General features: G+C 42.2%; 1 protein-coding gene across 6 annotated transcripts in view; it reads right to left on the bottom strand.

Annotated features, from left to right (window-relative positions):
• Positions 1 to 13,147, bottom strand: part of FTO (FTO alpha-ketoglutarate dependent dioxygenase) — a 249,524-nt gene that overhangs the window by 163,051 nt on the left and 73,326 nt on the right. The window lies entirely within an intron of this gene.

Below are 13,147 nucleotides of genomic sequence, written 5' to 3'. Positions count from 1 at the left end.
ACAAGCTGAAAGCTGATTAAAATATTTCTCATCCTTTGGGTATGCAACAGCTTTTGATGATGGAGAGTGTATTAATATTCAGGCGAGCCGCTTGTCAACACTTCAGACAGGTCCCAAGAAAGAATCTGAAATTGACCAGGTTTTCTCACAGTGCCAGAAATCTTTATGAGACACACAGCAGCACCCTAGCACCGGCAGAAGCAAAGATAAGCATTAGGGCTTGCCTTTTAGACCTTTTTCTACACACACACACACACACACACACAGAGAGAGAGAGAGAGAGAGAGAGAGAGAGAGAGAGAGAGAGAGAGAGAGAGAGAGAGCTATTTATTTAAAAAGGTACCAAAGGATGCTTTTCTTTTCCATTCTGACTTTGCATGTGCAAAGGTTTAAGAGAGACATTTCAGCTGTGTTAAACGGGGGAAAGAAGAAAGGCATTTTGATTTCGGCCGACATCAATGATGCTGTTATTGCCTATTCAGTTTAAGCCCAACTGCCCAAGCTGCTTCCAGACACATAGACTCCAAAGTTAATATCGGAGAGAAAAATCTCTTAACAGTAATTGCTGGAAGAAGCTGAGCTGAGATGGCAAGGGCTGGTCCCTCTTTCTGCTTAACTGCTTCCTTGGCTGCATCTTTGGAAGGACGGCAAACAAGATGCCTATTGGCTGGGGCTTCAACAGGGAGGGCAAATGATCAGGATGTGCCAGCTTCTCAGCTTCTATGTGGCCAAAGAGACACAGGAAACACAAAGCACAGCAAAAATGCCTCAAAAAATTATTCTGTGGCCAGATATTTATTACAGCTGTGGTCTTCCCAAAGGCATCAGGCTGGCCACTGTGACAAGAGTGATTCTTACTGAAATTTGTTTTGTTTTTATTAAACTCATTTATTGGAGTTCTCTCCCCACTCCTGTTAAGCTATGGGTTCACTCCACCCCTGCTGCCCATACAACCAAAGCTGAAATTAATTTCTGAATTACAGGATCTTTAAAAAAAAGTTAGGTAAGTTACAGAGCACTAATGGTAAAAGTTGATTGTATTTTCACATTGCTACTACTAGCATCCAGACTCGAAAATGAAAGTAACGTCAAAGTTAATATTGGAAGAAGAGTCTCCCAGCTGTCCGAATTTTCCAAACTCTAACAAGGCTGCACTGCAAACAGCCTCCTGTGTAGGGTTGTTCTCTTTCACAGTGCAAATATGTCTGTTTATATTTTCACTCTGAGTTTAATCTTATACTACTCTATGTTTGGTAGCGGTGGTGGATAGCTAAGAGGAGGAGGGGGGAGTATATAGACAAACACACTGCATGGATCTCTAGACTTCGGTCAACAATCATAAAGACGCCTAACCTTGGATGAATCCATATAGAAGTTGATGGGGCAGGTGAGGAGCAGAGGGTGGCTGAAAGAGAGTATCTGTAGATCAAGGATTCTTAAACTGTGTGCTGGAACATACTACAAAGGCCAAATATCTATTGAAAAACCAAGCCACCATTTTGGATGCATCAATAGCTACAATGCCCATCACAGATGGAAGGTCCATTAACTTCCCACGCATGAAACGGTTTTAGGGAAAGGACCATAGCTTAGTGATGGAGCATATGCAGAACGTCCTGAGGTGCAATTCCTGGCATCTCCAGGTAGGACTGGGAAAGAGCCAAGTCTGACACACCAGGGAGATGTTGCTGCCAATCAGTAGGCAACACTGAGCTAGATGGACCAATGGTCTGACTCAATATAAGGCTGCTTCTTATGTTCCTATGACTGTGGTATTATCCCTCGGGTGTGGGGGAAGTGAAGAGCTACAGCTGACAAGCACAGAGAAATCCCAGATGCATCATCCAAGACCTAAGGAAAGTTTCAACCCCTGAGTCCAAAATGAGCGCGCAAAAGTGGCCAACTGAGATGTCATGAGGCTACTTTAACAGAACTTCCTTAAGAGTTGTAAGGATGATAATGCCTGCCCTGGAGCTCACCATGAAGGCATACCCATATGCAATTTCCCCACTGTTAAAAAGAGTGAATTTTGAATTTTGCCTCCAATTTAGTGCTAAAAAAGAAAGAAAAGAACCAAGAACTTTTGGCTTGCATTTTCAGTAGCAACTGGGTAGCAACGTGTGTGTGTGTGTGTGCGCGCGCGTGTGTGCGTGCGTGATAATATTCTATAATTTGTCTTTTTTGCCACCACACCCACCAGTTGCCCAGTGGTGGCAATGCAGTTCTTCCCAGCGACCACTGGCTGGTAATTGCCCTTTCTATTTCTCATCATCCCTTCCCCACTCTGCAATGACACGTTGCTGCCACTGGGACAATGGGGTTTGGAACGTTGCGCTTGCAGAAAAACGTAACACAGCATTGCAGAGTAGCTGGAGGCGACTTTACTAGAGACGCAAGGCGGTGATAGAGACTATACACAGCAGTATTACAATTTCTTTAAAATGCCAAGCACCTCAATACGAGCTGGTTAGCAGATATGGAAGGCTGGTCTGAATAATGCAGGTTTTAGAAGAGTTTTAAAAACGAGCAGCGGTGACTCCTGCCAAAACACCATTGGCAAGGAGTTCCACAGGGCAGGCTTGGTTGCAGGATGAAAGGCCTGGTCCCTGGTAATCGGCCAAAGTAACCCCAAAAGTGACACACACACCCCCCACCAGAGGACCTTGGTGATCAAGAAGCATGTATGTTTCAGGCATTTACTATTCCTTGTGCAGAGATCACACAGTGTTGCAGTTGTTGTTGTTGTTGTTGTTTCAGATGGGGGTGGGTGGGTTTGTGGTGCTGATCAATTCCAGCTCAAGAAACAGGCAGCGCTGCACGCAGATGTAGATCTCTGCACATCCACAGAAGGGTTAAAAAAAAGAAAGCAAGTGCTATCCACTGGTTTGCTCTGATGTTCCTGTAGATATTGTCACTGGATGTATCCTCCGTAGAATTCTATTCAACACCTCTGTCTTTAAGTACAAAGCTGTAGGCTGTAGCAGCTTTAGGAAACATAAGTATCCTTTTTTTTTTACTGCACAGTATCTGTGTGTGAAATTCTCTAAAGGGGTTTAAGTATTTACCCTGAACACTATCAGACAGTTTCTAAAAAATTTCCTTATCCTATTGCAAAAAGAAAAAAGGAGGAAGGAAAAAAAACCACTTCAAAGAGAATCATAAACACAGCCCTTTGTGCTTTGAGCACACATTTTGTTTTGGAAGCTTAGCTTTGAATTTGCTCAGAATTGTAAATATATCTATATGAGGGAGATGTGGAAGACAACTATTTTATTAAAAAGTAATAGTCATTCAGCAACTGGAGAGTGCTGAATTTTCTTCCACACTTATGGAGATTGACAACGCCGCAGCCTCAGCCATAAACATATTTATTAGGAAGTAAGCCCTGCTGAAATCAATTGGGCTTGTTCCTTGCCGAAACGTATTTCAAATTGCGCTGCCAGGTAGGAGAGGAGAGAGAAAAAATGTCATGTCCTCAGTTTAACTTTTCAATTAAGGATCTTTTTTTAAAAAATAAAAAAAAAAGATTACTGCGTCCCTCATATGCAGAGTTTAGCTTTATGTTCAGTCATTTAATTCTATCCCTCCTCAGAATTTGAAATAAGCAAATTATTAAGTTATTCCTGCGAAAAATGTGAACCTATAAGGAACTTCAACATTATAGATTAGATTTACCATATAATTCTAATTACATCCATTTGACAATAAGTGACACAGCAGCCACCCATACTAACTTTATGTACGTGTGGTGTTGGGGTGCCAGGTCACTTTCTAACAGCACAATCCTAACCATATCTACTCAGAAGTAAGTCCTATTGAATTAATAGGCTTACTCCCAGCTAAGTGGGGTTAGGATTGCAGCCTAAACTGCTAGACAGGTGGAAACTGGCTACACCTTGTCCTCTCCAGCACGGCAATTGGAAGTTACAATAAGAACTAAATTATAAAAAGCTGCAAATGTTATTGTTGTTGTTATTGTTGATGTGGCTGTCAACAATTACATGTTACTTAAGTGGCCTAAAGCTCTGCATACATGACTATTCAAAAAAAAAACTGAGTAAATGAACTTTGCTTAATTAGTACGAATTTCTTTCACTAAAAGCTATTCATCAACAAGTATCAGGGAAAAGTTCACATTTCTAGTAAATTATTGCCCTACTGCTGTGGTTATTTTATAAAACAGAATTGGCTTTTGCAAAATAATAATAAAATTGATTGTTTTTGTTGTTGTTGTTGTTGTTGTTGTTATTATTATTATTATTATTATTATTATTATTATTATTATTTTCATCGTGCTTTTTCAAAATTTGGAGATGTGTGCACTGGAGCTCTAAGCTGCTTCTAGGCTTGAAAAGCTTTAACAAAGACTGGTTTATTTTGACAAAAGTGCCTCCTAATCATACAAAAGCTCTGGTGTTTCTTAAATGGTAGCAATGACCACACAAAAAGAAAAATCTTGCATCCAAAATAATTGGACTAAAGGTGAAGAACCTCACTTATAACTGGGCAGCTGTCCTTAGCAGTAAAGAGTGTGATGTTCACTTCTTACCATGGACACTCATATTTATCGGTTCTTCCAAACACCAAGCTGGGAGGAATGGTGCCTTTCAACACCCCTCCAAGGGCTCCTTAGACTGACTCTTGGTGTTGGTATGCAAACGGGAAAGTCAAAAACGCAGTTTTAAATGCTCTTGCTAGTATCAGGTTTTTTAATCACTTGAGAGCTTATACAAGGAGGTGGTTTTACGGTGACATGTCAGCCTTCCTTAGTCTTTGGTGCAACTAAACCATATCAAATTTGTTGCTCGTTAGCCAAGCAAACTATTTGCATACACAGACAATAAAAACAAAGTAGCTACATGTGTGTGTGGGGGGGGAAACGGAACCCACATTAAACCAAGAGGGCCAGTTCAGTTTGCTGGGAGACAAAATTCCATGGGTTTCATTGATGGTGGTCAAATTTCTATCGGTGGCAGCAAGAATAAGGAGGCAATTAACCTCTTTATGGAGTTAGAAGGATTATTTCCAAGGGCTTACCTGAGGTTATTTGCTATTTTGCATATAACCAAGCTGCTGTTATACATTTTGGCACTGAAGGTTTTGGTTTAAGTAATGATGGTGATGAATTTATTTAGTCGCCTTGTGCCAAAGCCCCTGGGATGTACAATAAAAATAACCAGAACAGTATAGTACTTGCTTTGGTAGCACATATACTAAAAACTTCCAGTATGCACAACAACAAACGTGCAAACCAACCACCACGACCAGACGTAACTATAAAGCTACAGAGTCCATATCCCTGCAGACACAAAAGCAATCATTTTTCTTTTTTTCCCCCATAAAGATTTAGCATTTGCTCCCCACCCCCAATATTTTAACCGCTTCTCTCTTTCTACTTTAGCATCTCTTTAGTCACTATTAACAGAGGTCTGGCTCAGGGATGAGTTCCCAAGAGAAACAGACTTCCCCGAACACCCACACTCCTCTCCCTAGAAATCACACTTTCTCACTTTTGGCTTAATTTTTTTATTCGTATAAAACACCCGAAGCTCGGGCCATGCCTCCTCACAGCCTCTTCCCCCACAGATCATTCTGATGGGCCACCAAATACTCCCATGCGCTCTTAAATGCTTGTACCGCAAAGAGCAAGAGAGGATCCTCAAATGTGCTTATACTACCCGACCCTGAAGGATGAATTGCCAGATGCCCCCTACTGCTGCCCACAGGACAGAGCCAACTCCACCATTCTTGATGTGCCCAGAAATCACCCTTTGCAGACCGACCTCCCCTCCTCTCCCTTCTTCAGCAGACCTAGGCTGTATACCCAAAATACATTTAAAGCCAATGGCTTACCCCCAAAGAATCCTGGGAAGCCAGAGCTAAAATACCCAGCACCCTTAACCAGAGTTCCCAGGATTCTTTGGGGGAAAGTGGTGTGTTTTAAGTGTACAGTGGTACCTCGGTTTACAAACGCAATTGGTTCCGGAAGTCTGTACTTAACCTGAAGCATACTTAACCTGAAGCGAACTTTCATTTTGAAAGTAATGGAAAGTGGATTAATCCATTCCAGACGGTCCGTGGAGTACTTAAACTGAAGTGTACTTAACCTGAAGCGAACTTTCCCATTGAAAGTAATGGAAAGTGGATTAATCTGTTCCAGACGGGTCCGCGGAGTACTCAACCTGAAGCGTACTTAACCTGAGGTATGAGTGTAATTGGTTCCGGAAGTCCGTACTTAACCTGAAGCGAACTTAACCTGAAGCGAACTTTCCGATTGAAAGTAATGGAAAGTGGATTAATCCGTTCCAGACGGTCTGCGGAGTACTTAAACTGAAGCGTACTTAACCTGAAGTGAACTTTCCCATTGAAAGTAATGGAACGTGGATTAATCTGTTCCAGACGGGTCCGCGGAGTACTCAACCTGAAGCGTACTTAACCTGAGGTATGAGTGTAATTGGTTCCGGAAGTCTGTTCATAAACTGAAGCGTTCATAAACTGAAGCGAACTTTCCCATTGAAAGTAATGGAAAGTGGATTGATCCGTTCCAAATGGGTCCACGGAGTACTTAAACTGAAAATACTCAAACCGAGGAGTTCCGGTTTCCGCCTGCAGGAATGGCGGACCTGTTTTCCATCTCTCTGACCTTCGTAAGGAATTTGGCGGTTGCTAGGGGAGTAAATGGCAACCCCCTACCCTCTCCGGGGGTTACGGAGAGGGGCCGCTGGCCCGCGATGCCCCCAGACCCACTCCGACTGTTTTTGGAGTGGGGGGAGCTTGGGCTGAGCACTTACGAGGGCCAGGACTCCCGGACGCTAATCTGCATGGCGGGGATTTCCATGGTTAAAGAAGATAATTAGGCTTAAATCTATGGACATACTTCAGAAGGAGGGGAAGAAGCGCTGTTTACTGCTGAGAAATTTATGCTGCTGAGGGAGAGGAGTCAAAGATTGTACAGCATCTGGAAGAAGGATTGATGGGGACGGAGCGATAAGGGAAGTGAGTTTTTATTTTTATTTTCTTCATATTGTTGCCTCGTACCTTCCCGGACGCGATGTCCTGGCTTGTTTGGAGTGAAAGAGAAGCAAAAGACTGTGTGAGTTGAACTTTATAACTGTTGTTACTGAGCATATTTTTTAAAGATGTGGAGTTGCCGATGAGAAAAGCCCCCCCCCCTAGTCGGACGGAAGGAGTTCTGGACGCGTTCGGAGGATTTATGAGCTGTGACACACTTCAAATTGGAGCAGCGACCTGAAGCTAAGTTCAGCTATAGGGCAAGGAGATCCATTAATTTACCAAGAGTTTATGGTTTGATGTTTGGGTCTCCTGCCTGGAAAAGCTGTAAATTCTATAATGATCGTAAATCTTCATGGCTATGAGAGGAAACGAAAGTGATTTGAGTTTTTTAAGATGGCGCTGCTTCGTGCTGCTTCGACGCAACAGGGAGCTCCATTAAGAAGATTTATGGGGAGGCTGGACTGATTAACTCACACAGGAGAAAGAACATCTGTGAAACTTTGTTTGATATTCATCTCAGCAGCTGGGAAACAATCGGATGAAAGTGGAAAACATCTATGTGACTGTAAGGGGAAGATCTGGATTATTATGAACTTGGAGGACGATTTGAACTTTAGAAAAAAGACGGCAGTGGACAGTTGCGAGGAATTCCCAATTTCTTGAAGCATGGGAACCCAAATAAAAAATTCTTTAGATGATTTGGCATAACATTCGGTTTGATTGATATATATATGTGTATAATTTGAAATATTGAATGTGATATAATTGGTTTTAATTGGAAAATTAATAAAAATATTTTTTTAAAAAAAAAAAAATACTCAAACCGAGGTGTACTTAAACCGAGGTATGACTGTATTGTGTATATGGGTATATATGAAACAAGGGTTCAGCCTTGGTACTGGTCAATGCCATCTTATTTCCCTTCTGTCTTCCCTTGACGGAGGGCAAAGAGGCTGGCTCTTCTCCAGCACAATGCATTATTTAATCCTACCCAGCCATAGTAACCAGCAAAGTCAAGCCGGCACCACATGTTGCTCTCTCATAACCAGAGGCACATTCAACCCTTCCCACTCGCTGTTTCCTTCTCTCTTAAACTTCTTTACTCGCACCTCCTGCAACCCCTTCAAAAGAGAATATACTTCGATGTTTTTTTAAAATAAAATAAACAGAAATGAGTTGAACACTGCTGTAGTGAAAGTGACAAGGCTTTCCCACACATTTGTCAATTTCACTGGTGAGCGGAAAGGAAGGAAATAGCAACAAGTGAGCATGTAAAATGTGGGATGATGCACAACAACCAACCATTCCTCCATGCAGGGCTGGCTCTAGGGGAAGGCTGGGTGGCGCGGGGCACCAGGGCGCCGGGCTGCCAGGGGGGCACCATGCGGCAGCCGCGCGGCACACTGCGCCCGCCAACAGCCGTGGCAAGAAACGGGGCAGGGGTGGCAGAGCGATCTCCGCACCACGGCGCCCGACATGCTTAAGACTGCCCTGCCTCCATGCGAGGTGGGACAAGAGCACTATATCAGGTCACTCCAGGAAGCTTTGTGGTAATATCACAATGGAAACTATAAAGCTGCAACCTATTGACCAAAACAGAGGAACTGTTTCAGGTGGGGATTAATGCCTGCTTTTTCCAAAGAGTTCAGAAGGTCTGGGTGCTGAAACACTATGAGATCAATTTTAGTTTATCGTTAATTTTAACTATTTTTGAATGTTTTAAATTGTTGGGTTTAACTAGATTTTTAAATTTGATTGTTTTATTCTTTTTGTGAACCAAACCAAACTGGGGGGGGGGGGTGTTGTTGTTGTTTACAGCCAAGCAGTATATAAATTTCATGAAACAAACTATTAACTGTATTTACTTATTTATTACATTTATCTCTCACCCTTCCTCCCAAATGAGCCTAGGGAGGTACATGTCTCAACATAGCATGAAGCCAAGCTGCTTTATTATTAGAGGAAGCCACATTGCTGTAATAATAGTTGAATAGGGGGCTAAGTTTGCATTTTCCTCTACACTCAGCACAGTATTAAATAGGAAGCAAAACATTTATGTCCTGGGAGATTATTGTTTAGCCAAACCTTTGTGTATCTTTCTAAACATCAGGAGCACAGCCCGCATACCAAATTTCTCCAGAAATGGTTGGGATTAATTGGAGCTTAGCCCTACCTAGCATAATGAAAAATTGTCGAGATTTTGATACTGCAAGAAAACAGATCCGTTTTAATAATAATTCTCTACGCAGTGGAGTGAATGAAGGTCATCAAGGCCAACTGCATTCTAAATACACAACTCTATTGTTAAACGGACTGTCAAATGAAGGAGGGGAAGCTTCATACAATGCGACATGATTTGCATTTTTAAAAACACATATGAAATGGAATGTTAAAAAAAAAGAATCTGCAGAAATGTGTCATTCGACGGTAAATTCTTTTTAAAAATAAAAATAAAAATCAAGTTTACTCCGCAAACAAACTACATTATTTCTGCATCATTTTATCTTGCATTAGGGAAGAAGGAAACGGTTGAGATTCTTCTTGGATTGTTTTTCTCTTCTCTAATTCCCCCCCCCCTTTACATCTTTCCTCGTTCCCTCATCTTCAACGCAAACGTTAAAACATTTTTATAGGTAAAATAAATGTCAGTTTTGCGGGGTTTTGCATGAGACCAGACCCTGGGAGACAAATTGTCTGTGTGCTGAATCTCAGAACAGCTTCGGCAAGAGCTCCCTGGCATCACATGAGATTTCAGCCTTTCAGAACAGACTCTACCCAGAAAGCAAAGCTTCTACAAGCCCTTTCAAATGGTAACTCTGCCTTTGAATTCGCAGAGAACTTTATCTTGATGTTGAGCATGATAACGTGCTAATCTTGGGCAACTAAAATTAAATATATAGATATACACACAAATACGTGAATTGCTTTCATATAGTTAAACGGGTGGGTTGGGGGAAAACAGAAAAGAAATAGAGGACACACAAACTTTAAACTGGTTTGCCTTTCAATGTTCATAAATTCATGCAGTAATAAGCAGGGGGAAGGGATGGAGAGAGAAGAGAAGGTGGGAGAGAATGTGGTTTTATCAGAATGTCATTCAAATGAAAGGTTTAACATTTACATCACAAGAGTGAGCTGTGAGGGGAAACTATCCTTAGGGGAAGAAATGCCAAGAACAAACATTAGAAGATACACACACACACTAATACACACAGAGACAGTAATGTCACACACACACACACACACACACAAAGACATCCATGAGCTACAGACCCAGCGATGTAAACTTTTTGTAGTATGCTTCTGTTAGAATACTCAGGAAATTAGTGTTACCATGAATGAAATAACATTCCGAGATTTATTTATTTTTCAAAAAATCTACAAAAGAAGCAATTCTCAAGAGTATCTCCCATTAGAAAAGATCAAAGGCATAAATATGAAAATGAACGACAAAAGTTGTTCACCTCAGACAAGAGAAGGAATTAATTCTGCCTTAATGGTTTTGTTTTTCCTGTTAGTTACAGATTTCGGAGAAAAGCAGAAATGGTTTGTATATATTGGGGGGGGGGTGTGCTAAGCTTGTTTTGTCTTTATAATTTAAACAAATACATTATCTTTATGTGAAACATCTAGAATTTTTGTTTTTGTTTTTTTTAAAATTAGCTTAATTTTACAGAAACCAGATCTGTCGCAACACACTGCACTTTTTTCAAATGCTAAATTGCTGTTGAATTTGTTAGCCCACAATTGATTTCCTGTATTATGGAATCTTAGAGATTATGCTTAACTTGAAGAAACAGGGGTAAATTTTGATACTTATACCGACATGTAGCTGCATTATTATTATTATTTTTTCCCCAAACGGACTTGTTGGAAGCCTACCTGAACACTAGCTCAACAGTGCCCCCTGCTGCCCAACAGCTAGTGTTTTTAAGAGTTTGGGACATGAGATAGGTATGAAAGGAATATGACCGACTTGGGGAGGGGTGAGTTGAAAGAGAGTAAATCTGAATCCCAACCATAATAAGCACCCAAATTTACTTAGAGACCCAACAAAAACAACAGACATTACCTATTAACATTCTCTTCTGTCTCCCTCAATAGCTCAAATTAATTGTGATTAATGTGTTAGGAGTCATAAACATTAAAGCCATTCTTTTTAAGATTTAAATTAGAAGCAGCTTCTGTCTTGGCCTCCAAAAAAGCCTTGCAAGCTTGCTGATAAATATCGTCCCAAGTCCCGTTGAAAGGAGATACACTTGACAGCGCCGTGTTTCTAATTAGAGACACATGGAGACGTCACACCAATTGCAGACAACTCAGCCCTTGAGAATTCTCCGGGTTTGCAGGGTTTTTCCATGTCCTCAACACACAGCGGAGATAAAGTAGCAACGGAACCATCTTGATTTCTGACCTGCTAAGCGACGCAGCTAACTAGGGGGAGAAGGCTATGACTGTAGCACCAACAAAGACAAAACAGAAACAAAAATCCCAAGGGTAACCAAGAGTGAAAAGGGAAACCGCTTAGATCAGAGTTTTTCAAGCTCCAAACAGCTGCAGGACTACCCACACCCTAATTTCAAATTTGGCAGACGTTCTTATTACACTCAAAAACTGAATTGAATGCAACAGTAAACTATTGATTAACATTATGAGGATGAGGCACACACACACACACACCGGCTTGTGCACCCCCCACTCCTTCTCCTCCAGCGTGGTCATAAGGAGGAGAACAGAAGCTTTGGATCTGATCTGATATGTGGACTAAAGAACAAGGGGAGCTTGGAGAGCAGGGAGCCTGTGCTCTTCAAATGTGCTAAAATACGGTTTAACTTGACATTTCAACCAGCTCAAAGAGTACCAGTCACTGTGCAAATGAGTAAGAGTAAGAATTACTGACCCTCCGGGTGTGCCATCTGATGACGGGAAGAGGCAAAGCCCTGAAGACTAAATCACGCACAGAAGGCAGATCCCTCTGTGACCTCACTGCATCAGCCCTGATTCAATCCCACATACAGATGTGGCAGAATGACCTAGCCACAGCAAAGGCCCTTTGAATAGGGACATGTTTTCCTACCGTGAGTTGGTACGATGGACACCTGAGGGTGGCATGGTTAGCCAGGTGGCACGTTGGGTTTCAGATAGCACCAAGCACGGTATGGAGCTCAAGCGGGGCCTAGCACTCTGTCAACAAGAACCCCATATGAACTGATCCAGACTCTGCGATCATCATCTGAAGCCCTACTCCACGTGAGGTCCAAAGGGTGGTAACATGAGAACGGGCCTTTTCAACGGTGGCTCCCCATTTGTGGAATGCTTTACCCAGGGAGGCTTGCCTGGCACCATCATTACATATCTTTGGGTGCCAGACAAAAACATTCCTGTTTTTGCCAGGCTTTTGGCTTTTAAAGATCTGGGGTGGGTGGGAAGTTTTAATCTCCCTGTTAAAAATATGGATGAGTTTTAGATTTTTCTATGCTTTGTTTTATTACGGGTTTAATGCATATTATTTATTTAACCAGTCCTCCGTAAGAAGAACCCATAAGGTGATGTGGGGGTCACATATCAGCACCATGGATAGCTCTGAGTGCACAACTTTCTCTGGCAAAAGCTGGGGCCTGACTGGACCCTTGGATGTCCCTCTGTCCACCTTTCCACTCCTAAGTCCCTGACCGAGATTTCAAGGGGCAGCCACCCTTGTCTTGAAGGCAAGAGTTTTTCCTCCGGCTCTCTGGGGCTTCTCACCTGGTACCCTCCCTGCACCACTGGGTAGGTGGTGTCGATTGGGTGGGTTTAACCTCCCAACAGGAAGAAAGGGCCAAGCAAGAGACATGGAAGGCAGCCTCCACTGTGTGCAGGGTGGCACTGGGCTCAAAACACGCCCTTCATTATTCAGACCATCATGTTTTATGTTGCATGGGAGGAGGTCACAGCACAGTTTGAGAATGACTAAGGTTTCCTAAGACATGGATGTATTAAGCACCAACCATTAACAAAAATAGTTTAATGATTGTCTTAAAACTAAAAGAGGGGAAAGAAGAAGAAGAATAAAGAAGAAGAATGAAGAGGGGGAAGGGGAGGGAGAGGGGGAGTTTAAGGGGGAGGAGAAAGGCTTCTGGGGAAAGTTGGGTTA

The sequence above is a fragment of the Zootoca vivipara genome, chromosome 6, assembly GCF_963506605.1.
Source record: "Zootoca vivipara chromosome 6, rZooViv1.1, whole genome shotgun sequence".
NCBI classification, from domain to species: Eukaryota; Metazoa; Chordata; class Lepidosauria; order Squamata; family Lacertidae; genus Zootoca; species Zootoca vivipara.
Note: the sequence above shows the minus strand (reverse complement) of the source record. Positions and strands in the feature narration are given on the sequence as shown.